The sequence below is a fragment of the Ursus americanus genome, chromosome 12, assembly GCF_024610735.1.
Source record: "Ursus americanus isolate L20-20 chromosome 12, mUrsAme1.1.p, whole genome shotgun sequence".
Taxonomy (NCBI): domain Eukaryota; kingdom Metazoa; phylum Chordata; class Mammalia; order Carnivora; family Ursidae; genus Ursus; species Ursus americanus.
This window is the reverse complement of record NC_142138.1, coordinates 25,912,926-25,939,771: the sequence shown is the minus strand read 5'-3', so window position 1 is coordinate 25,939,771 and position 26,846 is coordinate 25,912,926. Positions and strand designations below refer to the sequence as shown.

At 39.3% G+C, this 26,846-nt stretch overlaps 1 long non-coding RNA gene across 5 annotated transcripts in view; it reads right to left on the bottom strand.

Moving 5' to 3' along the window:
* LOC123795315 (uncharacterized) overlaps window positions 1-26,846 on the bottom strand; it is a 139,523-nt gene that overhangs the window by 34,935 nt on the left and 77,742 nt on the right. The window contains exon 5 of one of the 5 annotated variants that reach the window (XR_015726264.1): window positions 5,368-5,446. The exons of 3 other annotated variants lie outside the window; for them this stretch is intronic. This is a non-coding gene — a long non-coding RNA (uncharacterized LOC123795315). One more of the 5 variants, XR_015726267.1, reaches the window with a different exon arrangement.

Below are 26,846 nucleotides of genomic sequence, written 5' to 3'. Positions count from 1 at the left end.
TATTATGGTGGCAGTGGGAAGAAAGAAGAGATAGTGACCCCAAGAAAGGTGAATTAGGGTTACCCTTCCTCCTTGAGACCTTTGAGAAAAATGTGGGGCGCATGTGTTTAGGGAGGGCTAAGCTTGAAACATATTCTATGCTGACATACAGCCTGTGCCATGAGAAAAAAAGCCAGTGAGGGTGAGGCTGATAAAGCTAATATTTACTGTGCATTTAGTATACGCCACAGTCTATACTAGGCTCTTTATGTGGTTCTCTACAGATTTAAAAAGAAGAGAATTCAAAATAAATGAAAGACAGTTTTGGGTACCAAAGATGCTTTCATCTGAATTAGAAAAAATTGTTAAAAATCATTTAGACCTTTATAAACAATAAATTTGTGTGGACTTACTGTATTTCCAATACTCTATTAGAGATTATGAGAAGCTAAAAAAAAAAGAAGGATACTCTGACATCAGAGGGTCATATAATCTATGGGTTAAATCTGATGAGCATAAAATATAGTAATTGTTCAGAAAAAGGATAAACTTGTATGGTTCGTAGGATCAAATGGACCAGGCAGGACTTAATCTGTATCTTAGAAGTGCAAGAATTAGATGGACGGTGGCAAAGGAGAGAGACCTCTACACCCAAGGCATTGCATGAGCAAAACAACACGGTGAAGCTCGTTGTGACTGATTAAAGGCCGTAAGGTTTTCCTAATTGGAATTTAGGGTGGGTTTGGGGAGAAATGAAAAAGAGACCCATAAACTGGGATGAGATTATGGCAAGCCCTAAACACTTGAAAGGATTAAAATCTAAGGAACTCAAACTCCGTCTGGTCTTTGCAGTCTGTCTGTCACTCCACTTACCCCACCTAAATCCAACACTGACACTGCTAGCTGTCTAGCTCCATTCCCTGCTGGTTCGCAGTAGCTTCATGCCCGGTGGCCGTTTAGCAGCCCCAGCTAGGGCTGAGACAGGTGCAGAGGCAGGTCCCCCTCTCTGCCGTGGAGAAAAAGGTGATGCCCTGAAGGAGGTTCTCTCCTCATAACGGCATCCTCTCCCGCTATCGCAGCCCTCACGCCTGCAGCAGCTTCCCGTGCCCTCTCGGCCTGCCTCCTAGAAGAGTGCGTGGACTCCGCTGCGGAGTCTGTACAGACCAGGCACATTCATGTGAACCGTGGGCTTCATCAGCCTGAGGTGTGACATGTAACCTGGTCAGCACGGCTCACCCATAAATCCAGCTGTCCACAGACAGTCTCTGTAAATAGAGTGTTCTCTACAGGCAAAGCGGTTTGCTCTCTCACATTTAGTGGGGGGTGAAGGACACGGTTTTCAAAGACAGAATAGCATGAGCGTGAAAGGCTGGACTCCGCTCTAACTTGGCACCCTTCCTGCCGTAACAGCAAGCCCCTCTGTCAAATGTGCTGAGTCGCACGTCAACAGTAGTAATTATGTGGGAAATGGCGCTCCTTATAGCCACTGTGGGCTGTCGTACTAAAAGATAACTGGAAACTTGAGCGCTGTTCGATGGTAAATTTGTCACTCTAAGTAGGACAATGCCTAATGGTGATAAAGAAAATGAAGCAAATACCTGACATTAAATCTCTTTTATGGTATTTTCATAGAAATTGGAAGAACACCTACATAATCCTAAACCTCAGGAAGGAACATGAAAAGAAAAATATAGTCCTTAGTGACATGGAATTTCATAACTGGATGGGATGTTCAGGGTCATTAATAACAACTCCCTTTCCGGGTGAAGCAATTAAGACTTAGAAAAGTTAAGAGATTTGACCCAAGCTCATATGGCTTTCAGAAACAGAGCAGAACCGTTTGGATGATGTCCCAAATCTCATTTTTTCCAATAATGCCATGTTAAAACAACAAAGATTTGCAATCCACAGAACAGTAGGACATACATTATTATGTTTGATCTTTACTGCTACCCTGTGAGAGAAGTATAATTATCCCTTTTTCGCAGATCCAAAACCCAAGGCTCGGAAAGATCAACTGAGCTGTCTGAAGAGCTCATGGAAAAAGTGGGGATCATTCCCACTTGAAACTTTGGTTAGTATTAAAAATAAAGAAGGGGTGCCTGGGTGGCTCAGTTGATTAAGCAGTCAAGCGTCTTTCGCCCAAGAGACTGAGTCAGACATGCTGTCGGTCTTACAGATGGAACTCTGCAGACACCTCCTCTCTATTTCTCCATTGCACCTGCATTATGCAGGAACCCATAGCTATTCAAATGAGGCAATGTTCATCAACCATTCTATTCAACACACAGGTACTACACGCCTACTACATATCAGGCAACGATCGACATCACAGAGTTAGAGCAGTAAGAACAACAGACAAAGTCACTACCTTCGTGGAGATAGATAATATACAAAAACATATGGTGCAGGTGGAAATAAGTTCTATAAAAGAAAAATATGATCAGAATATAAAGAGTGTTGGGGGTAGCAATTACCAGTCACCTAGTGACTCTGTCCCAACCTGAGCAAATTAGCAGGCACAGATCTAATTTTTTTTTAGTTTTTATTTAAATTCCAATTAGTTAACATACAGTGTAATATTAGTGTCAGGTGTACAATATAGTAATTCAACACTTCCATACATCACCTGGTGCTCATCATAGCAAATGCACTCCTTAATCCCCATCACCCATTTAATCCATCCCCCTGCCCACCTCCTTTTGGTAACCACCAGTGTGTTCTCTATAGTTAAGAGCACAGATCTTTTATGCAATGATCTGTAAGCAATAGTAACAAGTTCAAGTTTACAGATCTTTAGCAGTCCACAGCTATATTCAGTGTTTTGGAAAAAAAATAATAAAATCATAAGTTAAATATGTACTAAGAGAAGACTCTAGGGGCTATTTTTTTTTTCAACTTACAAGACAGGTTATATTAACTCTGTGGAAGCACCGACTACCTAGACTTAATCATAAATCCTGATTGACAGATATACATGTCATAAAAATGGGGGTCCAATCATTATTTAATAAATGCAATTTGTCTGGTAGAAAAAAAAATGAATCCTTCCAAAAAATTAGGAATTACACAAAGCAGTCCTTATCCATGATAAGGCTGTAATTCACCATTCATCCCAGGACAAGCAGAGGGAATTTTTGCCCTAGTATCATTGGAGACAAGCTTTGCCCTCTCAGCACTAGGGCAGACTACTCTGAAGAGACTCTAGGCATGTCCATACTGCCGCTAGCTATGCTGGCCCCGGGTAAGCCTGAGTAATCAGTAGAATACATATCCTTTATCACCTTCTACAATCTTTCTCATTCACATGAATACTTACACTTCCCATCCCAGTGTTTCCTCAGGACCCAAAGTACCTCAGTGGTGCTGGCTGCCCATAGCCCACAACTGTGGTAACTTCCTAAGGCTGCTCTCTTCATTCTCAAGGGCTTGCTTAGGGAAGCAACAATTAAGCACCACAGAAGGTCCTTTATAAATATGTTATATTATTTACTCTTCAAAACCAGCTGATAAAGTAAACACAACTATTTTCACTTTGCACATGAAGAAACTGCTGTTAATGGAGATGAAGTATCATGCCTGTGGTCACACACATGGTCTCTTTCTCCTTCTAATGTAACATGCTAAGGGACTACTGAATCTAATATGTGAAAGGGTAAGACCTATGTTTTTACACAATATTTCAATATTTTAAGACACTAATAGAATTGTGTATAAATATTGCAAAGAACTTCATTATTCACAAATTTCTTGTTCATTCACTATCGCAGTGATGAGTCAACAAGGGAAAGAAAACATTAAGTCCCCACCACCCTCAAAAAAGAAATTTAGGTTTCTATGTAGCTGTAAATTCTTTAAAAATTTAGAGTTTATAATTTTTAAACTTTGGTTAGTATTAAGAATAAAGTAGGGGCGCCTGCGTGGCTCCGTTGATTAAGCAGTCAAACATCTGACTCTTGACTTCAGCTCAGGTCATCATCTCATAGGTCTTGAGATGAGCCCTGCCTGGGGCTCCACGCTCAGCAGGGAGTCTGCTGAAGATTCTCCCTCTTCTTTTGCCCCTCCCCCTACTCTCCCTCTCTCTCTCTAAAATAAATAAATCTTTAAAAAATTTTTTTAAAAATAAAGAAAGTGTTTGGGGTGCCTGGGTGGCTCAGTCAGTTAAGTGTCCAACTCCTGATCTTGGCTCAGGTCATGATCTTGGGGTTGTGAGATTGAGCCCAGGATTTTCTTCTCTCCCTCTTCCTTCCCCCACCCAAAATAACAAAATTAAAAAAATAAATAAAATAATAAAGTAAGTGTCAGCTTGTGTGTTTGGGATTATTTTCCTAAGAATATTGTTATGTTTATCCTTCCCCTAAAATTAGAAGCACAGGCTATGATAAGCATGTTTATGGTTAAATAATGAAAAAATAAAGTATGTGTTTAAAATATACAACAGGTTAGAGATAATTAGAAGCTAGTCAACATTATCTGGCTAGAGAAATGTTTTGATTTCTAATACTGTCAAATTTTATCCCCCTAGTTAGGTTAATAATAGTTCAGCTAATGCAATGCTAGACCTCGTTTAATCCGCACAACAACTAGAAGATGAGAATTATGATCGTCACTTTACAAATGAGGAAACTTGGACTCAGAGTCCCAAGGGACAGAGTCATCATTTGGACTTAGATGTATCTCTCCCAATGTTTGTACTCCCAAACACACCAAGGCCTTCTATGTGCCTCCTTCTTCCTACCAAAGCCCAAGCCTTACACACGATCTGCCTTCATTCGTCTCTAAGCAGAGCTGGGGGGATCCAAGTCTAGACAGAGACCAGTTTCCGTCACAGATGAACAACAGTACTGGGCATTCAGCCAAAGGCACTCTCAGAAGAGAGGAATACTTTGACCATCATTTCGATAATCCAGAAACATTTTAAATATTAAGTGCATTCTGCCACTGCACACATAAATCATATTCTTGACTTCATATTAAAGTTAAATATCTTATCTTTGTAGGATTTGTTCCAATATTAATATGCTGATGATTCACAACCCCTTGTAATATCACCTTTGGCCTACCGTTTTTCAACACTGTATTATGACAGAAATGGCCTCCTTGGGTTAAACCATGTTCGTCTGGAGGAAGGTTGTTATGGTCTGCATAAATAGCATTCGGTTATTTTTGAAGAATTATTTTCTCCACCTGTTCAAATCTATATTTGCTACCCTCAAACAGGTAATATTAACTACCAGAATTCCTGGCTTTAAAGGACTTACTGAGCCCCCTCCCTGACCTTTTATTAAATGCTCTGGAGCTGTTTTATTTCTTTAACAAGTTTTGCCTGACTGTTGTTTTAATCACGCAAAAAAATATTATAAACCAAGATTTTTAAAAATAACGTACAGGTTGCACACAGGGAGGCTGGCAGTCTTCCACACGGTGTTCATTCTCTGCAGCACAAATCGTCACCACAATAGAGAGCCTAAAACAAAAGCCAAATGCTGCAGAAGGAGTACTTTTCCTCCTGAAAAAATTCCAACATTGGGGAGCATACTTTCCTATGGATGCACACGTATAATTTCCATTATTGTTAATGGGAGCTATACATGCGTAACACCCATTACTGCTAATGGGAGCTAAGTGCACACACAAGGGTAGAATACAGTGAAATCTGTCTTAGAGAATCACCCAAGAGACTAGCAAAAATCAGTTGCCTGGTAGAGAATGGTTTTAAATTAAAAGCAGAACAGAACTGAACTTGAAACCACAGGGGAACTATTTAAACTTCAGGGAGCAGTGGGAATTGGCTTCTCTCTTTCTTGCTCTATTCCAGTATCTTGTTTTCCTCATCCATGTTCTTGATGAGAGCCAATGACCTTGTGATCTCCTAAAGAGATGATCTGAAAATGAATTTCACACCTCCATTGATTCAAATGGTAGACTTGGGGATCTTTTGGTGGGGGAAGGAATACAGCTTCTGGATGATTACATCACAGCACATGCAAAATACAAGTCACAGCACATGCAAAATACAAGTCACATGGTATCTTTAATGACAGCTAATGAACCAGGACGAAAACAGTAAAGCAATATTATTACGGCAATTTATATCAATCATTCATTAAACATCAAAAACATCTGTTCTACTATAATGTTATTGTAAAAGTCAATGAAAGATAAACCAGAAAGTGATTTTAGTCTACCCAAGTGGCCTACCACATTTCAGGGCTTTGGAAACAGACTGTTCTTATGGTATCTTAAAATCATAGGATGTTGTCCTCGTCTAGTCTCTTCATTTTGCAGATAAAGAAATTGCAGTGGAATTAAGTGTTTTTTCCAAGGTCACAGAGTATTAGAGGCAGATCTTGGAGCCAGAACTCAGAATTTTCTTGACTCTAGATCCAGTGGTTCTAATGTTCAAAGACCTAAAGATTCCCAAAGACGTTCATCTCTTTTGTTTTGCATTGGTCTCTGGGGACCAAATGCACAGATGGGAGGATGAGTTGCAAATTCCAAAAGGGGCAATTCTGGAGCTCTGCAGACGTGGAGACTAAACGTTCTGCATGTTACTCAAGTGATTGCATGCTCCAGTTATTTCCAAAAATTGTTTCAAATGTAAATCTCAACAAGTGCTTTATTTTAAAAAGGCAGAAACAAAACAGGCAGAAGAAGTGGAAGATTCATTACTTCATGCTTGGAGAAGAATGGGAATATTGTGCTTACAATGACTTTTCTGTTCAGTCTCTTGCTTCTTAGCTCTTCTTCCAAGAAGGGCACCAGCAATAAAGTCATTCTCACATCACACATGGAATTTTTGTTATTTTTCATACACAGATGTTCCCAGTTGGCCTTGTTTTGAGCTGATTCTCCCACAAATGGGCAGGAGCAGACAGAAAACAACATCGGGAACTGTTTGCAAGAGCCATCAATTTATAAAGACCCGTATCACTTCTCCTCTGCTCTTTCTCAATCACAGTGTCCCTTGCGGCCTTGGCTACCAGTCCCTTGCCCTTCATAGTTTGAATATTAGGCCTAAGGAAACCAACTGCCCAGTGGAAGAATGAGAAATAATCAAATTTCCATTCCAACCAAGATATTCTATATATTCTGGTTTGTGACTTTACAGTAAATATAACATTTTCAGTATACTTCTTTCAGATCGAGGGCCCTGATGGTCCAAACCATTAAAGGTGGGGGCAAGTTTGATCAGCCGCCAGTGTTAGTCTAGCGATAAATTCTGAGCAGAAGGAGAAAAAGAGGCAGAAGGGGAATAAAAGGAAAGGGAAGGGAAGGCAAAGAATTTGAAATGGGGAGTGGAGCGAGGAAGGGAAAGGTGGGGCAGGAAGAGAAGGGATAGAGAAGGAGCAGAGGTGGAAGACAAGGAAGGAGCGAACAAGGCACCAGAGGGTTTGGGATGGCACCTCCTGAAGCTGGTGTGCTGGAGTGAACACAGCAAAGATTTTGGAGCCTGAGATAACTGGGTTGTGCTCTCAGCTTGGTCTTTACATGTGATATTGAACAAACTAAATCAACATGCTGTCTCTCAGCTTCCCCATCTGTCAGAGAAGGACAAAAGGCTGCCCATCCTATTTTGCAGGGTTGTTGTAGGATGAGGTAATGTAGGAAAATGTTTAATAAACCATAAAGAGCTGTGATGTAGGACTCCTATGATTCTGACTGTTTAATTAAACAGATGATCGGGGAAAAAAAGTCATACTGGAGGTACCACATTTTCCAGGTATCAGAACACATCTTGATGACCTTTGATCATCAGCCTAACTTGCTCTGAACACTTTCATTTCTACTCTATCTTTATTCTATGACAAAAGCAACCAGAGACCAAAAACTTAGTGGGGAAAAAAAAAAAATTCAGTCCACCTACTACGCTATCGGCATGCAATTTGATAGGACACTTACTTTCTTTTTTTTTTTTTAAAGATTTTATTTATTTATTTGACGGAGATAGACACAGCCAGAGAGAGAAGGAACACAGGCAGGGGGAGTGGGAGAGGAAGAAGCAGGCTCCCAGCGGAGGAGTCTGATGTGGGGCTCGATCCCAGCACTCTGGGATCACGCCCTGAGCCGAAGGCAGACGCTTAACGACTGAGCCACCCAGGCGCCCTGACAGGACACTTTCAAAAGTCATATGGAAGGACGAGTCCCTAAACTAAAAGTAAGGGTCTTGGATATGAATAGAAGCTATTGCTGATGACTCTACAAGAAAACAACTCCAATTTTTAGAGACATGATTACAGGTAGGGAAGTGCCCAAAGAGCCCTGGCTCAGCCCAGTGGCTGATGCAGAGGACTAGCAAGCTCTTCTGAAGGTGCACAAATCTCACCGACTCCCTTCAGCTCTTTGCAGAAAAAGAAGTAGGGCCCTAATTCTTTCTCTGCAATCCTGAAATGGTGTGTTTTTGCTATTTTTGTGACCTGTGTCACAAACTAGCTTTCACTGAACTTCTTTTGTGTACATGATATATTTTCATTGTCTATTCCTTTTTTTTTTTCCCTTTCCAGCTAACTGTAATCTCTTTGAGCTCAATAACTATGTCTTTTGTTGTTGCTGTTAATCTCTGGGGCCTCGCACAGTGCAAGATATATAGTAGGGGCTCAATAAATATTTCCTTGATTCATTTACATATGTATTTATTTACCCACCTTCAATAGGTTAGAAAATTGTGCAGACATAAGCCATCTTACATACGCACAGACTAGCACATAGTTTACATATTAAAATAGTTGTACAATTGATTGTTTGCATAATTATTAATTCACCTGAGTATAAACAAGTGCCCACAAAGCCAATCAGAAAGAATAATTTATTCTATAACAAGCATGAATTCCTGCCAAACAGTGCTAGAACATCTAATGATCATGTTCCTAAAACTCATCTTGTAGCTCTTAAAAAAGACAAAGAAACAGTGGTTTGGTCTTCACACATGTATTTGGGGATGATATCTTCTGAGGAAATGTTGAAATAATTGTTTTGTTTCTAAGAAACATTGTTTCTTGCAATTCTGTTTAATGGTTTATTTTCTATGATTTGGAGTTGACATTTTTCTTCTCATTAATATTAGTGTTGCATAAACTATGGGACTGCTATCTACTCACCTATTTTAGAGACATTAAAAAGAAAGGTTTTCTTCTTGTAGGAAGATGGCACTATTGCTTCACTCTTAGTTTAACATGGTTTAGTGAAAGGAATGCTAGTTAAAAATCAAGACTTGGATTGGGTCCCAGCTTTAATGTTTTGTTAACATGTGACTTGACAAGCCACTAATTTTGCTAATCTCGATGACCCTCCACTTCTTATCTGTAAAATGGTGGGGGGGAGTTTTTCAAGAATCAGATCAAATGTCTAATGTGACTACTGTATGTCTACTACAAAGCACCATAAAAAATAATGGTTATAACAATAGATATCATTTGTATAATACTCGCTGGAAGTTAGGAATTCAGCATCCAATATTTCTTATAAAAATTTATAAAAGTTTACAGAAATTATGCATTGTGAGTGTAATTATCCCCATTTAATAGATGAGGAAAATTAGATTTAAGGAGGTTAGTTAAGTAACTTGTCCAGGATCGAAAGGTGATAAAAGGGAGGAACCAATGAGCTGTTCATAAAAATTTGCAGTCAATTTGCTTACATTTGTGCCCCACTCTTTTTCTTTTTTCCCTTATCAATATGGTCTCCAATGTCCTTCATTTTTCTAACTTTGGAGGGGGCTGTCTGGTGATAATCTTACATTGCTTTGTGCCTTATCTTTTCAGGTTCATTTCCATCTCCACTTTTCCCCTATAGGAAACATAGGATTTATGTAATGTTGCTGTTCATCTGATCTACTTTCGTTTTACTGGACGTTGGGGAGAACACATACAGATACTAGTAATATCGAAGGTGACAAGAGGGTAGGAATGCTCTGATCCATGAGAGAAATTTCCCAAGTACTTTTGGGTAGACACTGTCATAAAATGACAAAAGGCCACAATAAGAAGATAAAATTACTGGATGGTACTTCTAAGGACAAAAACATTTCCGAGTTGAGAATGAATGTCATATTTACAAGTTCACTTTCCCCAGATCTTTTGATAATGTCCTTATCATTTGTCATGGGATGTGGATTAGTATGGTGTGGGGAAATAAGCTGAAGTGTAAAAGATAAAGAAATTGTTTAGCTGGGTAAGGAGTTTTTGTCTATATAAATCTCTATTAAAATTTACTTCTTCAAAAAGGGCCTTTGCAATGAAGAAATCTGATGGATACCAGTATCATCAATGGGACAAATTGACACAGTATAGCTCCTTATATATTATACCTTGAAGGACATACCATCTATGTAATATTGACTAAGTGTGAAGAAACATTCAGGCAAATCTAAATTGAAGCTTATTCTATAGAACGACTGGCCTGTACACTTCAAAACTAGTAATGCCATAAAAGACCAATTTAAAAAAAAGGCAGGGGAGGGAGGCAGAGGAAATAATTAAAGAATACTAAAGAGACATGCAACTAAACTTGGTGTATTTTTGACTAGATCTCAAATTTAAAAAATGGGATATTTTGAGACACTTGAGGCAATCTGAAGGTAGATTATATATTAGACATACCATAACAATATTAAATATTTGGAGTATGATAATTATGTTGTGCTTTGTTGTTATCAAGTGAAAATTCTTATATTTGGGAAATACGTGGTAAAGTATAGGTAAACTATATGGGTAAACTATATGGAGATATACAGGGTAAAAACTATATGGAGATCTGCAACTAGCTTTCAAGTAACTGATATATATTTAACATATATATATTAAAAATATATACAATTGACCTTTGAACAACACCGGGGTTAGGGGCACTGACCCACAGCCCCCACCCCATGCATTCAGGAATCTATATATAACTTTTGACTCACCCCAAACTGAACTACTAATAGCCTACTGTTGATTGGAAGCCTTACGGAGAACATAAACAGTTAACACATATTTTGTATGTTATTTGTATTACATACTATATTCTTACAAAAAGTAAGCTAGAGAATATATATATATACATATATACACACACATAGATGTATATACGCACAAATATACATATGTAAACAGAAAAATATGGCAAATTATTCATAATTGATTAATCTAGGTAAAGTATATTCTCACAAGTTTTCTGAAGAGTTGAAAAAATTTTTAAAAGACTTATTTATTTATTTTAGAGAGAGAGAGCATGTGAGTGAGGAGGAGGTGCCGAGGGAGGGAGAGAGAGAGAGAAGAAGACTCTGTGTTGAGCGTGGAGTCCAACTCAGGGCTTGATCTCATGACCTGGAGACATGACCTGAGCTAAAATCAAGTCAGAGGCTTCACCGACTGAGCCACCCAGGTGCCCAAGAGTTGAAATTTTTTAAGCTAAAAAGTTTTCAAGGACAAACTGAAACTGTCGGTGTATTGTGTAAGCATATTCTGACATGGAAGAAAGACCACGATTTAGTCAAAAAACATACAAACAAGTGTATATATGTGTGTATACACACACACACACACACACATATATATATATACACACACATACCTACACATACAAATGGATATCTATAAAAAATGATCCAATTTTACAAAAATGATATACACACACATTTGTAAACAAAATAAATAAAGGAACAATAAAAATCCTTGGAAACAGTGATGGTCAAATGAATCAGGCTGAAAAGTTAGCTGTCAATATACATAAAGTTATCTCATTCTTTTGCTTTTGATCATGCTGCATAAAGATTCTAAAAGATGAGTCAGATGAAACAGGATCATAGCCTGTTGCAGGTGAGGTTCTTCAGGAAGCAGATTCTGACATGAGGTATAGAGCGCAGGGTGTTTACTAAGGTGCGCCATGGACTAACACCCATAGCACAGAGGAGAAGGGAGCCAGGCTTTGTGCCCCAAAACAGCTGCAGCCAAGCCCATAGGGAACTCTGGAGCTAAAGTGACCCGTGAGAGCTGTCACATGCTGTGTTGAAAAAGCAATCTGTTACTATCCTCACCTCCATCAGTCTTTGGATATTGGCTGCTCCAGGAAGCACGTACCCCTGGGCCTGTGGCTCCCTACAGCTGAAGGGGTACCTGCAGGGGCTGACCCCTGGAGTTTGCCTGCAAAAAGCATTCCCAGAAGCTTGACCACAAGCCCTTCCTTGAAAGAAGAATGGATGGCACATTTCTATGTTTATCACACAACTTATCTTCTTTTGTTTCACCAGTTATATATTGCTTTTTAAAAATTTGTTTCAGTTGGATTTGGGATTCTAATTTCAACTGCTCAGTAACAAAATCAGTTTATATAAACTCCATCCTCTACATTCATACCCCTATTATTGCAACAGGCTGTACATTTATTCTTAAGTTCTAGGAATATCTTCGTCTTTCCTAGGACCTGCTATGGACTGAAGTCTGCCCCCCCAAAATTCAAATGTTGCAGCCCTAACTCCCAATGTAACTGTATTTGGAGATAGTGTCTTTAGGAGGTAATTAAGGTTAAATGAGGTCATAAGAGTGAGACTCTAACCCAATAGGACTGGTGGCCTTATAGGAAAAGAGAAAGAAGGAGAGATTTCTGTCTTTTCTCTCTTTCTCGGAGCATTCCAAGCAAAGTCCATGTGAGGACAAAAGCTGCCATCTGCAAAACAGAAAAAAAGCTCTCCCCAGAAGCCAAACCCTTCCAGAGACTTGATCTTGAATTTTCCAGCTTTCAGAACTTTGAGAAAATAAATTTCTGTTGTTTAAGACATGTAATCCGTGCTATGAATATCTATATGTATGTATGGGTATATATATTATGACAGTCCAAGCAGACTCATACAGGGCCAAAATTGAGGGTCAGACCTAAAACCTGCCAAGTAATTAGACTCTGTGATTCACAGTTCTTAGACTGGCATGATTTAATGCACGGCACAATTGAATTCCAATAATAAGAATCTGTGCTATATAGAAAACATACCATGTTCCTCCTCCTCTCTCTCTTTCCCTGTCCCTAAATATTCCCCTAACTGTCTATCTGTACTTTTACATTTAGTTATCATTATTTACTTTTGCATTTTTTCCTGTTTAAGTAAATCATTGAAATATGTTATGGGAAAAATCATTTGCCTTCGAATTGGGCTAAATTTATTTTGTAATGTTGCTTGTTTTTATGATCCTGGTGTCATTATAAACACAATAAAGTTCTCTAGGATTCTATGAGCCAGACTGGTCCATTTTTCTTTACCTTACCCTGGGAGTCTCAGGAAACTAAGAAAGGGGTTCCAGTAACAGTAATAATTTCCTCTTAGCCAGCCTGCTTTGCTTCATTTTTTTCCAGATGGAAAAAATGCCCTTGAAAAAAATCCATCCAATCTCACTTTTGGTTTTTTTGACCACAACTGAAAAAGGGCTAGCCAAGCCGTGGACATGGACAAGGCATATCTTTCATGTTCTGTTCAGTGAATCCCAACTGTCTTTTATGGGATCAGATCCACGGTTTAGGGTTTATTATCACCAGGCCTTCAGGAGGAGAGAGAGCTAAGCAGCCCAAGAGAGTAAATTGGGAGATGTCATTAATTGAAGGGTATAAAGCAAAAGCATGTCCAAATGTAAGTTAATGTATTACATCCCTAGGCAGAAATCAGAATATGTGCTTTTTCAGATGTAACATTTTAATTGGCCTACCTGATAGAAGGTTACATAAAATGTACACTAAACCTCATTACTAGTCAATTGTCAAATACCCTCCCTGAAATCTGACTAAAACTAGCAGTGAGTGGGTACAACCCAGAATTATGGGAGACCTAAAAGTTCTCTTTAGCAACACTATTTGCAACACAAAATTTTAAATGGTCCCATTAGGCCACCTATACATTTGCTATTTTATCCAAGAGTTTTAAGTACAGAAATGAGTATTTGAAAATTTCTTTTCCATATAACAATCCATATCAAATGCCCTCCTGGAAACTACCTGTGATAGTACATTTCTAATAAAATGCTACTGTTGAATGAAGCCTAACCACCTGGCACAAAAACAAAATACTACATGTTCTCATGATATTTGAAGATCTCTCTGGCATAAAATGATTTCAGAAATAAGAGATTGTCTTCCCTTACCCACAACCCTCCAAAGCAAAACAAAACAAAACATCTTGTAAAGAACCATCCCATTCATAACAAAGAGTATAAAGATGAATGTCATAGAATATCAGAAACCATTAAAACTCCCCAAAGTAAAGACGATATTCAAATGAAGATGAACTCAAAATTTGCCATGATTGTGTTTCTTGATTCTCTTCCATGTTATGGTAAATGAGCTGCCCACATTTCCTCTTTATTTCTTTAAGTGAACTACCTGCCTACTGGGGGTTCCAACGACCTATGCCTGTCTATAATCAGTACACAGAAATACCATAGCAACTGTCACTAGGCTACTGAATTTTTTTCTTTCAACAAGTATTTATTGAGCCTCTAGTTTGCACCAAGCCCTCTAGGGATAACCCAGTGAAAAAAGACCACTCTTGTCCTTCACAAATTCATTGTCTAGTGTGGTAGAGCACAGAAAAAAACAATGGGAATACAGTGTGGTAAGAATTAAAATGGTGGAAATACATGGTGCAATGGAAAAACATAAAAGGGATATCTGACTGGGTCTTGAAAGGAGGGTTCAGTTAAAAGTTCACAGAGGAGGAACGAAATTAAAACCTGAAGTGGAGTAAAGAAGAGGTTTAAAAAAAGGTAAAAGCTATAGCAAGTGCAAGGACCATGAAGTAAGAACAGGAGTGGCAACTTTGTGGAAATTCAATTGGCTCACACCTTAGTTATCAAGGTGAGGTGGTAGGCGTTGGTGAGAAAGCAAGAGAGGTAAGCTTACAAGATAATGGAAAACTTGCAAGCTGCCTTACAGACTCTGAACTTTATTTTAAAGGCAATGTGGAGCACGAAAAGATTTTAAACTGGGAAGTCATGTTGGCATTTGGAAAAATCACTCTGGCTGAGATACAAAGAACAGATTGGATTGAGGTACAACTGGAGGCCAAATGGCTGGTTATAAAAAGACTATTGCAACAACCCAGTGGCAGTAGGATGAAGAAAAAGAGATGAATTTGAGAAATATTTCAGAGGTAGTTTTGACAGGTCCTAGTGATTGTCTAATGTGGAAAACGAGAAAGAATGATAAATCAGAGAATGAAGTTTCTATTACAAGAAATTGGAAAAATAAAACAAGATGAAATCAGAGAGGAGGACAAACCATGAGAGACTCATAATCATAGGAAACAGAGGGCTGCTGGAGGGGAGGGGGTCAGGGATGGGGTATCTGGATGATGGACATTGGGGAGGGCACGTGATGTAATGAGCACTGGGTGTTATATAAGACTGATGAATCACTGAACTCCACCTCTGAAATTAATCATATATTATATGTTAATTAATTAAATTTAAATTAAAAAAAGAGACTGGATGTATTCGATAAGAAAACAATGATGACAGGGAAGGGATATGGAATAATGGAGGAGTAGCTTTAAAACAGGATTTGCATTTGAGAGATGAAAGATACAAGAACAAGGAAGAAGTAGTTGAATGCAATAAGTTTGTAGGTAAGGTGGCAGAAGTTTGAAGTAGTTTCAATCTAATGAGTCTCTCTCTCTGTCCCTTTTTTTTTTTTTTTTTTTTTTTTTTAAGAAGCCAGAGACAGAGTCATCTGCTGAAAGGAAGAGACAGGATGTATGGATGTTTGAAGAGTGGAAACGTTTTGAAAAGTTGGTGTTCAGAGTGGTACAAAAAGTTAAGAGGGATCCACAGAAGAAATTTTAGGTGGTATTGATCCATTTGAGGTTGGAGATTGTGAAATTAATTGGCACGAATAGCACTTAAATGGCATTCACTTTCAGAATTGTGTGATTAACATTTTTGTTTTGTAATGTTCAGCATCCTGGATAAGGAAAAGGGAAAAAAATCAGATTGATCTAAAGTTGAAGATTTTCCAGATGGCTGAGACATAAGAAAACAGGACAAGGAATTTGAGATAATGGCTTCCTTCTCCCCTCCCCCATTTTTGAAGTAATAAACAATAGGATTTAAACTGGGTACTAAGTGACAATGAGAGGGAGCTGGCAGAGGAAAAGTAAAAGGATCAAGGGATTAGCGGTCCTAGGAACCTGGATAAACCTAGCCATGGTAATAGAGGAAGAGACAAAAATAGGAAAAGAAAGATGTGGTCAGAGATTAGGATGTTTTAAATTAATATCTCAGAATCGAGTCAGTGAATGACAGCAGATGCTGACATGTTCTAGGAAGTGAGGAAACAAAGGTAAAGTTCCCTGAAGTTGAGAGAGACTGGAATGGATGTACTATTTTTGTGGATATACTGAAGTTACTCAGGAAGGTGGAGAGAAATGCAGCGAAGAAAAAGACTATGAAGCCAGTGTCAATTTCTTCAAGGAATGAGGATAAGTAACTATTAGTCAGGTGATGACACTGACAACTTGGGGTGGAGGATGGAGCGAGCCTTAATGAACAGCTGTTGTATGAAAGTGAAACAGTACTGATCCGGAATAAAAATTGAGAAGTGGAAACTATCGATACACCAGAAACCCGAGGCATGCTGGGGACAGGATGTAGAGGGTAGTGGCCTCTTCTACGACTACATCTCAGTCCCCTTCTCTACAATTCTGAAGAGGACTGCCCTCTGTGGGTTTATTCAAATTGAATCACCATTTCGAATTGAGCTTATTGTATTTATATGCATGGGTAATAAATCCTTTTCTCTCTGTTCAAAACTAGCTGGATTTTCATGGCATGAATATTTGAGACCCTACACCACAGCTGCTGACATCAATCTTTCATGAACCCTAACAAAAAAAAAGTGCCTGTGCCAGCAGAAGGTAAGGACCACACTGGGTTTTCCCATCCAGGGATGGTCACCCTGATGTGTAATCAATCAACAGGAAAGGTGTGCCTTTTGCAAAGAAACTCCAAGAGGTCACTTTTCTAGGTGTGATCAATCTCCCCCATGCTGATCCTGTTGCAGCGATTACCACTCTACTTTAACAGGTTCTTCTCGAGGGAGAAACAAAACTGTGTCTGTGAATGTTTAGTATGGTGTGTCTTGTCAGGTTAAATTACCTTGTAACATAACTCACTGTAAATTCACCTCATAAGTAAAAGCAATTGGAGATTTTAAAACACCATCAAAAAGCATTCTATTTGGGGGTAGAATTATGTTGTGCAATTACAAATGAACCATGCCCATGACCCGCATCATCAGCAAGAGAGTCAGCATTTCTTTAGTTCAGCACATAAGGAGAAAAAAATCCCCCATGCTTTACGGCCCGAAAAGTTCTTGGTAGGCCAAGAAAGTAATATTTGTTTTTATGACTTTTGAAAGAGAAAGAAAACTGGAATTTAATGAGCATCTAATATATATTAGGCTAATGCTTTACACATACAATTTTTATATGAGACTCAGTAGTGAGTGCTACCTCTTCTGGGAAGCCTTCCTTGACCACCTCCAAAATCAGCATATGTGTTCCCTTGACTGGGCCAAGGGATGCCCAGATATTTAGGTTAAACATTATACTAAGAGCATCTGTGAGGGCATTCGCCTCAGGAGACTGACTAAGCAGTGGAAGGAGCTGAGATGCCCTTCAACAGATGACTGGATTAAGAAGATGTGGTCCATATATACAATGGAATATTATTCAGCCATCAAAAAGAACAATTTCTCAACATTTGCTGCAACATGGATGGGACTGGAGGAGATAATGCTAAGTGAAATAAGTCAAGCAGAGAAAGACAATTATCATATGGTTTCACTCATTTATGGAACATAAGAAGTAGGAAGATCGGTAGCAGAAGAAAGGGAAGAAGAAGGACGGGGCTAAACAGAAGGGGGAATGAACCATGAGAGACTATGGACTCTGGGAAACAAACTGAGGGCTTCAGAGGGGAGAGGGGTGGGGGAATGGGATAGGCTGGTGATGGGTATTAAGGAGGGCACGTATTGCATGGTGCACTGGGTGTTACATGCAAGTAATGAATCATGGAACTTTACATCAAAAACTAGGGATGTACTATACGGTGACTAACGAAATATAATTAAAAAATATTATAATAAAAAAAAAAGGAGACTGATTAAGCAGATTGCCCTCTCAAATGTGGGTGGGCCTCATCCAATCTGTTGAAGGCATGAATAGAATAAAAAGACTGAGGGGAGGGGGGTGGGGGATTGGGATAGGCCAGTGATGGGTATTAAGGAGGGCACATATTGCATGGAGCACTGGGTGTTACACGCAAATAATGAATCATGGAATACTACATCAAAAACTAAGGATGTACTGTATGGTGACTAACATATCACAATAAAAAATTATTACACACACATAAAAAAAAAGACTGGGAGAATTCATTCTCTCTTCCTGTTTTTGGGACATCTGTCTTATCCTGCCTTCAGACTCGGACTCAGAGTTCAACTTATTCTGTTGGCTGTCCTGCTTCTCAGGCTTTGAACTCAGAGTAGAACTATGCCATCAGCTTTTGGGGACCTCCATGTTACTGACTACAGACCTTGTGCTTCTCAACCTCCATAATCATACGAATCAATTCCTTATAATAAGTCTTGTAATAAATAGGGCATTATATATCCTATTGGTTCTGTTTATCTGGAGAACCCTGACAAATACACAAGGTTAGGGCGCCATTATCCATGCTCTTGATCTGTCCTATACCACATAGTTACCATCTCCTTTGTCTTGCTGCCTACTGTCTGTTTTGGCTTCTAGATTGTAGCTATTTGAGTATTACTCATTTCAGTATTGTGAGTACCTAGAACAGTACCTAGTACAGAAGAGGTGCTCAGTGAATGGGACTGATTAAGTGATGAATACTCACGACTATTATCTTTCTGAGGAAACTAAAATTCAGAGTCATCAGATCATTTACACAAAGCTACATAGCCAGTCAGTGGCAGAGTTGAGATTTGAACCTGGGAATGTCTAACTTTAACATCCTTGCAGATTTTTTTTTAGAACACACTGCCTTTCTGTTTCCCTTTTCAAAACAGAATTCCCAAATAATTAAATATCCTTTGAGAATTACTCCCATTAGAATATTAGAGAGGCGGTGTGTGGGATTAGAGAACTTTGGCTATGAGACAGACTACCTGACTTTGAATTCTAGATCCTCTGCTTACTGAGCAACACTTAGCAAATTACCTCGCCTTTCTGTGCCTCAATTTCCTTATCCATAAAATAGGAATAACAAATAATATTACCTATGTATGTCAGCAACCCATTGCCACAATAATGCTATCTAAGGAACTACTCTTAAACTTAGTAGTTTAAAGAAAAATCATGCTTACAGATCTGCCATAGGCTGGGGTCTAGCTGATCTATGCTGGGCTTGGCTTGGGGGTAGGAGTGGTTCTCTAGTTCCCATTGCAGCAACTGGGGCAGCTCTGCTTTTTACTGTAAGTCTATGCATCAATTGGGGCGGCTCTGCACGGGGCATCCTTCCTCCTTGCTGGGCAGGTTTCTCCTATGTCAATGACAGAGGTGCAGGAGGAAGAGGAAAAACACACAAGGCCTTCTGAGGCCTATATCATGCTGGCCCACGTGTAATTGGGCAGAGTAGGTACATGGCCAAGCCAAAGAGTGAAGGCATATGCTTCTCCCACAATGAAACCATGGCAAAGACATGAAGAACCAGACAGGGAGGAGTTAAGAATTGGGACAAAATTTCAGCCTACCATCCTACTTCTGAGAGTTATCATAAAGACATTAATAAGTTAATACATATATCATACATACAACAGGGCCTGGCACACATTAAGAGCTGAAGAAATGTTCTGAATGTTCTGCCTATGTATTAAAAATGAGGTGGTTCTGTCATTAACTAGCTGTAAGATTATACAAAGTCACAGGGCTTCCCTGGGTCTTTTTTTTTTTTAAACTTACCTTTTGAGTTTATAATAACTGCCTCACTTTCTTCATTGTGTTGCTAAAAGGTTCAAATAACATATGGTGGCTGATCATGTTTCAAAAAAGAATAAAAATCCTAGGAATGCAAAGTATAATACATGGCTAATTCTAGATAACCATTTGGTTAAGGTCAGTAAATCCCTCCAATTTTAAGTGATAGGAAGCCATAGTTCTTGTCTTATAGATGAAGGTAAATGCTTCAAGGAACTAAAGTACTTCTTTTCTGGCCATAAATCCAAATATTGGCTGAGAAGGGATAGAATTAATGTTTCCTAACTTCTAGATGTTAGCTGGGTCAGAAACTGAACATTGATGCTAAGGTTTATCATCCTTCAGCATGAGGTGGTTCACATTCAAATGCTAGAGGCTCGGGGTAGTAAGGAAATCGCCAAACAACTATGTAGTCTTAGCCACTTATTCAGCTAATAAATCCCTAGGAACTAGGGATACAAATATAAAATGCCCCAGTGCCTGTCCTCAGAGACTTACAGCTATGGAGTTAGAGACATGAGAACCATCACGTATCTCTGAGAACAAACTAATTACCCCAGCATTATCAGATTCTGGTGCATAAGGGCCATATTCTGTCCTTTGCCTACCCCCACTGATAAGACAGGAGAAGAGGGGAGAAAAGATAATTATCATGGAAACCATATCCAGAGAGAATAGAGTGGGCTGAAAGTGGCAGGAGAAAGGGTTTCTGAGCAGGGAACAAAGACAAGTTCAGAGATTGCATATACACTTGACTCTAAATCCAGTGCCAAAGCTCTAAGTTCTGAAAGCGCTCCCTCCTTTGTCCATACTATTGCAAGACACAGGTAACTGCTCAAGCACTTTCTAGACAGTTCTTTCTCAGTAAGCCTTGTAGCCATGGCAGAATCTGCAGGAATGATGAAGACTACGGAGGCAGAACTGAAAAGAGCCCCCATTAACAGCCCAGAGGGCACACAGGCACAAGCATGGTATTACAATACAATACAGTGAGGGCTCTCTATGGGGTGTGAACACCAGAAGAGAGTCCCCTAATCAGAGGCTTCACAAAGGACACAGCGTGTCTGCTGAGATTTAAAGATGAGTAGGAGTTGGCCAAGCAGACTAGCAGATCTAAGGCATCACAAGTAGAGGTAACAGGTGCAAAGGCATAGCACATGAGAAAACAGAAGGTGTTTGAGGGAAGAATTGCCATGCCTTGTCCACAGGCAGCGTTTATGCACAATCTAGAAAGCAGTTAAAAGGTCCTGTTATCTCTCTCACTAGCTCCTAGCATCTCAAGCACTTACCTTAGGGCTAAGAACCGAAAGCTAGGCCTACAAAAAGTAATGACAATACAACGTAACACATGTGAAAGTGAAAGCACACTATATATAAAAGATAGTAACACAGAGAAAGGAAGCCCTGAAGTCTGCCTGGGAAATCAGAAAGGCCTTGCAGTGTTGTCTCCTACTTGTGCAGAACCGCTGTTCCTTCCCTCACTCAGCACAGTTGCTGACTTTCCATCACAGCACATTCCTTTTAACTCATGCAAACTTTTCTTTCCATGACCCTGCCACTACTTTCCATTAAGTCTCCCCTTCCCCTGTTGTCAAATGCCTCTAAACCCCATTTCCTATGGACAGGTTTCAAGTCCTTCCCATGGGGCTCTTAGAACTTGGAAATCAGGGAGTTTGGCTAGATACCAGTTAGAAAATCACCTTAATAATCACCATGTATTCTCTCCATACATAGTCATGTATTGATCACATGCTATGTGTCAGGCACTGAGCTAGGAATTGGGGACCACAGTGGTAGCATAATGAACTTTTCAGGCTCTACGGGGTATACATTCCAACATCTCAGTGTCTCAGTCCTATTCCTCTAATCCAGTTAGGGGCTCAGATAAAAGATATATGACAGAAATCCAGAGTTAAGAACAGTAGGGGTTATTAGGAGGTTAGGGGAGAAAAGTACACCCCCCCGGAGAACCGCCACTTAGAATGTATTTCCAAATGACAGGACCAATGAGGTGTAATCATGTGGATTAGTATATTTCCACTATCTTTCTCTCCCCATTTTCTCCATTCCCACCTCTCAACTCTTGTTTTTCCCTAATCCCTATTCTAGGAAGTAAGAAGTGAATGAAGATCTGCGATTTCTTCCACTGTTACTGTAAAACAGCATTGTTTAAATACTAGTCCTAGTGTTTTATCTTGAAAAGCAGAGTCCGAAGTTTACCTTTTGGTAGCTAATCCTTTATATCTGTTTAGTTCCCGAATTTATCATGTTAATCATTAAAAGAGCTTTAACTGATTGCTAAGAAAGGTGGTTGTAATCCATTCCATGCCCCAAGCATGCCACACCTTCCAATTACACCTAGAGAGTGGACCCAGTTATGACTCCATTAAGTTTGGTCTTTAGATATAAATGGAGTCACATCTTATGCATATTTAAGTTGCACTTACTTAACTTCAGTCCCACGGAAAAAAAGAGAAGTGAAAGAGTGCAGGTAATTCCATTTAGGATTCCACTCGAGGAGCACATGCCCTAAATTCATTGTGAAAACAGGAGTTATGTTATTTTCTCAGTCTCAGGTCTCATGTGCCTTTCGAAGAATGAATGTGATTCCAATGTTTAAAGACAGTATTTTTTTCATACAACATTGCCCCCCAAATGCAAGCCAACCACTTCATCTGCTCAACTGCAGAGACAGCTCTTTCCAATGCTTAACATAAACCTGGGAGTTGGATCTATTGAGAAACTGTATGCCAGTGTACAAAATGATGTCGTCGTCCTAATGTATTTCCAAAAGAAAAACTGCTTTCTGTAACATTTGCCTCATATTCTGTGTTAACCTCAGTCTAAAATATTATTTCATTCTACTGCCAAAGTAAGATTGATCCAAGATCTTTGAACCTTCTATCTCTGACCTCTTGTAGCAGATACTGTTGGTGTCCTCCCACATGCTCTCTACATTCACCATTTCTGTATGCACCTTCCAAACACCACTGTCAGCACCTGCAAATACCTGAGGGCTTTCTCTGGCTACTAAGGCCTGTTCTTCACATGCATGGGGCAGGCCAGAAGTGCAAGGATATTAATGAGCCCTAGAAGCAGCCCATAACCAATGACTGACAAGAGAATGCAAGGGAGACCTAACTCTGGTTGCTTAGTGAATGAAGTCATTTATTGTCTGTCTTTCCTTCCCTGTCCCTGTTCCCTGCTCTCAAAAAGTGTTTCCTGGAATCCCTCCTAAGAAACTAGATGCCCTGGAATCCTCAGGGTCTACTTCTGAAGGAACCCAAACCATGACACCCAGATTCCTTGCCCTTGGCATCAGACTCTAAAAAATAATAAAAATGAATACTGGGTGAAAAATGTCCAGTTCCTGAAGACATACCTCATGCCAGCTCACACATGCAGCTTGAGCTGGCTTCTACTCCAGTAAATACAGCCTAAAATGTGTTTCTTATGTGGATCTTACTCTTAAATACCCCCAACCATCAGTTCTTTAAGAAGAAGACCCTGGTTTTATATAATCTTTGTAACATTTGTAACATTTCCCAACCTCTACGCCTAGAAAAATAGGTATGTGTGGTAGTGCTTGGTACAAAACTGGATCTGAAACAAATGAACCAATTCTAATTTGATACCTGATACCTTATACACCTCAACACCAAAAACAAACCGAGAATCCAATTAAAATATGAGCAGAGGACCTGAATAGACATTTTTCCAAAGAAGGCATACATATGGCCAACAGACACATGAAAAGATGCTTGGCATCAATCATCATCAGGGAAATGCAAATTAAAACCACAGTGAGGGGCACCTGGGTGGCTCAGTCGGTTCAGCGTCTGACTCTTGATCTGAGCTCAGGTCTTGATCTCAGGGTCGTGAGTTCAGCCCCATGTTGGGCTCCACACTGGGGCATGGAGCCTACTTAAAAAACAAACAAACAAACAAAAAAACCCACAATGAGATATCACATTATGCCTGTCGAATGACTAAAATCAAAAACACAAGAAATAACAAATGTTGGTGAGGATATGGAGAAAAAGGAACCCTCATGCACGGTTGATGGGGACATAAATTGGTATAATCACTGTGGAAAACAGTATGGAGGTTTTTCAAAAAGTTAAAAATAGAATTGCCATATGATCCAGTAATTCCACTACTGGGTATTTACCCAAAGAAAACAAAAACACTAATTCAAAAAGATATGCACCCCTATGTTTACTGCAGCATTATTAACAATTGTCAAGATATGGAAGCAAGCTAAGTGCCCAGCCACAGATAAATGGATAAAGAAGAGGTGGAATATATATGCAATGAAATATCACTCAGCAAAAGAATGAAATCTTTCGCAACAACATGGATGGAGCTAGAGAATGTAATGCTAAGTGAAATAGGTTTGTCAGAGAAAGACAGATACCAAATGATTTCACTCCTAAGGGGAATTTAAGAAACAAGACCAACCAGCAAACAAAGAAAAAAGAGACAAACAAAAAAACAGACTCTTAAATACAGAGAAAAACTGGTGATTGCCAGTGGCAAGGTGTGTGTGGGGATGGGTAAAATAGGTAAAAGGGATTGAGAGTACACTCATCTTCATGAGCACTGCGAAATGTACAGAATTATTGAATCATTATAGTGTGCACCTGCACTAATACAGCACTATTATCCGTACTTGAATTAAAAAAAAATGGGGGGGGGGGCGCCTGGGTGGCTCAGCTGGTTAAGTGTCTGCCCTTGGCTCAGGTCACGATCCCAGGGTTCTGGGCTCGAGCTCTGCGTCAGGTTCCCTGCTTCTCCCTCTCCCTCTGCCTGCTGCTCCTCCTGCTTGTGCGCTCTCTCTCTCTGGCAAATAAATAAATAAAATCTTAAAAATTTTTTTTTAAAGAGAAAATTCAGAGCTTCCTCAGCTGTATGTCTGTGCTGAGGGGAAAACCTTTGATCTTTCAGCAAGAGCATCACTGCTTATGCTGACTCTATCCAAAAGTTAAAAAAAAAAAAATCATAGTTTAAGTGTATGGATCCCTGGGTATTGAGTTTGAATAACTGTTGATAGAATTTACCTGCATGAACTACATTATTTTAAGTGATACACTTAAGATTTCCCCTGGGGTTAGGAACCTTTAAATATGGTGCACAAACTCACATAAAACAAAATAGACAAATTAGTAAAACTCTATATTAAATGAGGAAAATAATTTCTGTTACTCCTAAATAGGACAAATCAATGATTCCATAAAATTTCATTCTCAAAAAGACAGGTGTTTTCAGAACTACCTTCCTGGAATAAAGCTTGAGACTAAAAGGTTGAAGCAGAAATACAGAGGAAATATATTACATTTTGGGGCAAGCAGAAATATAATACTCTCCTATAATGTTGTTAAATGTTGTCTGAGAGACTGTGGATTTTTATTGTAAAGGAAAAAGATTAAACAAGTGTATTTCTCAACAGTGCTTTCGACCATGTTTCCCCTTGAGTTGCATTTTAAGGCAAATTTTCCTGTGGCAGTTAAAGATTTTAAGATTTGTACATGTTCACTTTAAAGGGTTGCAGCGAATTGAGGTGAAATAGTATTTGCTGCCTCTCATTATGGTTCTTAACAAGTATTTCATTAACTGGACACCCCCGTTACAGTCTCTGAGATCTGTGTATTTTATAAGAGCCATCTCCTTTTGTTCCTGATGGGGTGGGAATGCTCTTCCCTTACGCCTCCTCTGTGCCGACACGTTCTCTATGCCAACTGACGCAGAGTGTTCTTGGCAGCCTCAGGACCCCGAACGACTGACTCTGGAATACATTGTATTTTTCCAGCAGTGACATTTGGGCCTCTAGCTTGTTCCCTGGCTGGGGTCTCAGGGCAATCCACACACAGGGATGCCTTAGGCTTGACACAGAATCAGCCTGTTGAGTTTGTTCCTCTAAACATTATTTATCACTGATTCTCTGTGGATGACCAGCAATTGTTAATTTTCAATTTAAAAAATAAAATAAAATCATCAGCTCTGTGTATTTCAGGAAAGTAATAAAAACACAGAGTCTGATCACACTGATTTTATGTAGACTCTACCTCCCTTTTTCTAGAAAAGAATTATCTCATGGTCAGATTAATATGATGCAAAAAATAATCTACAATATTCCTCCTACTCAGTGGAGACATAACCTGTCTCATTAAAATTACAGAAAATAATTTCTAAATCATGGTAAATCATATGATTATATGCACAGGAAACACCGTAATGGCCTTTATCTTTTCTCTAATATTTCACCCATGCAGGACTGGATCTCATTTCTTTGAGAACAACACTTTGGTGCTTATTACTATGCCGTCTCTGAGAGCCAGATCTCCTGACTTCTGTTATAATGAGCCCTAAAGAGAGAGAAAGACACAAACACAAAGGATTTTAATGGGAGGGTATCTTGTTGTTAAAACTATAAAGCTAAAACAGCCCTGGAATGATAAATTATTTTAAGTTTCATCATTTTCAGAACAACATTTGAAGAATATGCCAACATCTTCTTAAAACGCAGTTCTTTCTTTCTGCTTATAACCCCAAGCAGAAGCCTTCAGATATTGTGAAAGCACATTCACATTTCATTACCACAGCTGCCCAGGCAGCTGTATAGAAATCTATCAGTTGTTGATGTTTTGGAAGCACAGACAGGCAGTCTGCAGGGAAAATCAAGGAAAAAGAGCTAACCCTGAATTAAAAGGTATGCAGATCACTCTCATTTTTATGATGAATAAAATTCAAATAAAATCCAAGCAAAACTACCTATGAGACACCCGCCCGCACGCACGCATGCACGCACACAGAGTTAATACCAACAGAAGTACAGCAAAACTCTCTGAGACTAGTTTGGTACACTGGCAAAAATAAATAGACTGGCCCTGGAGATTATATAGCAGCAGTA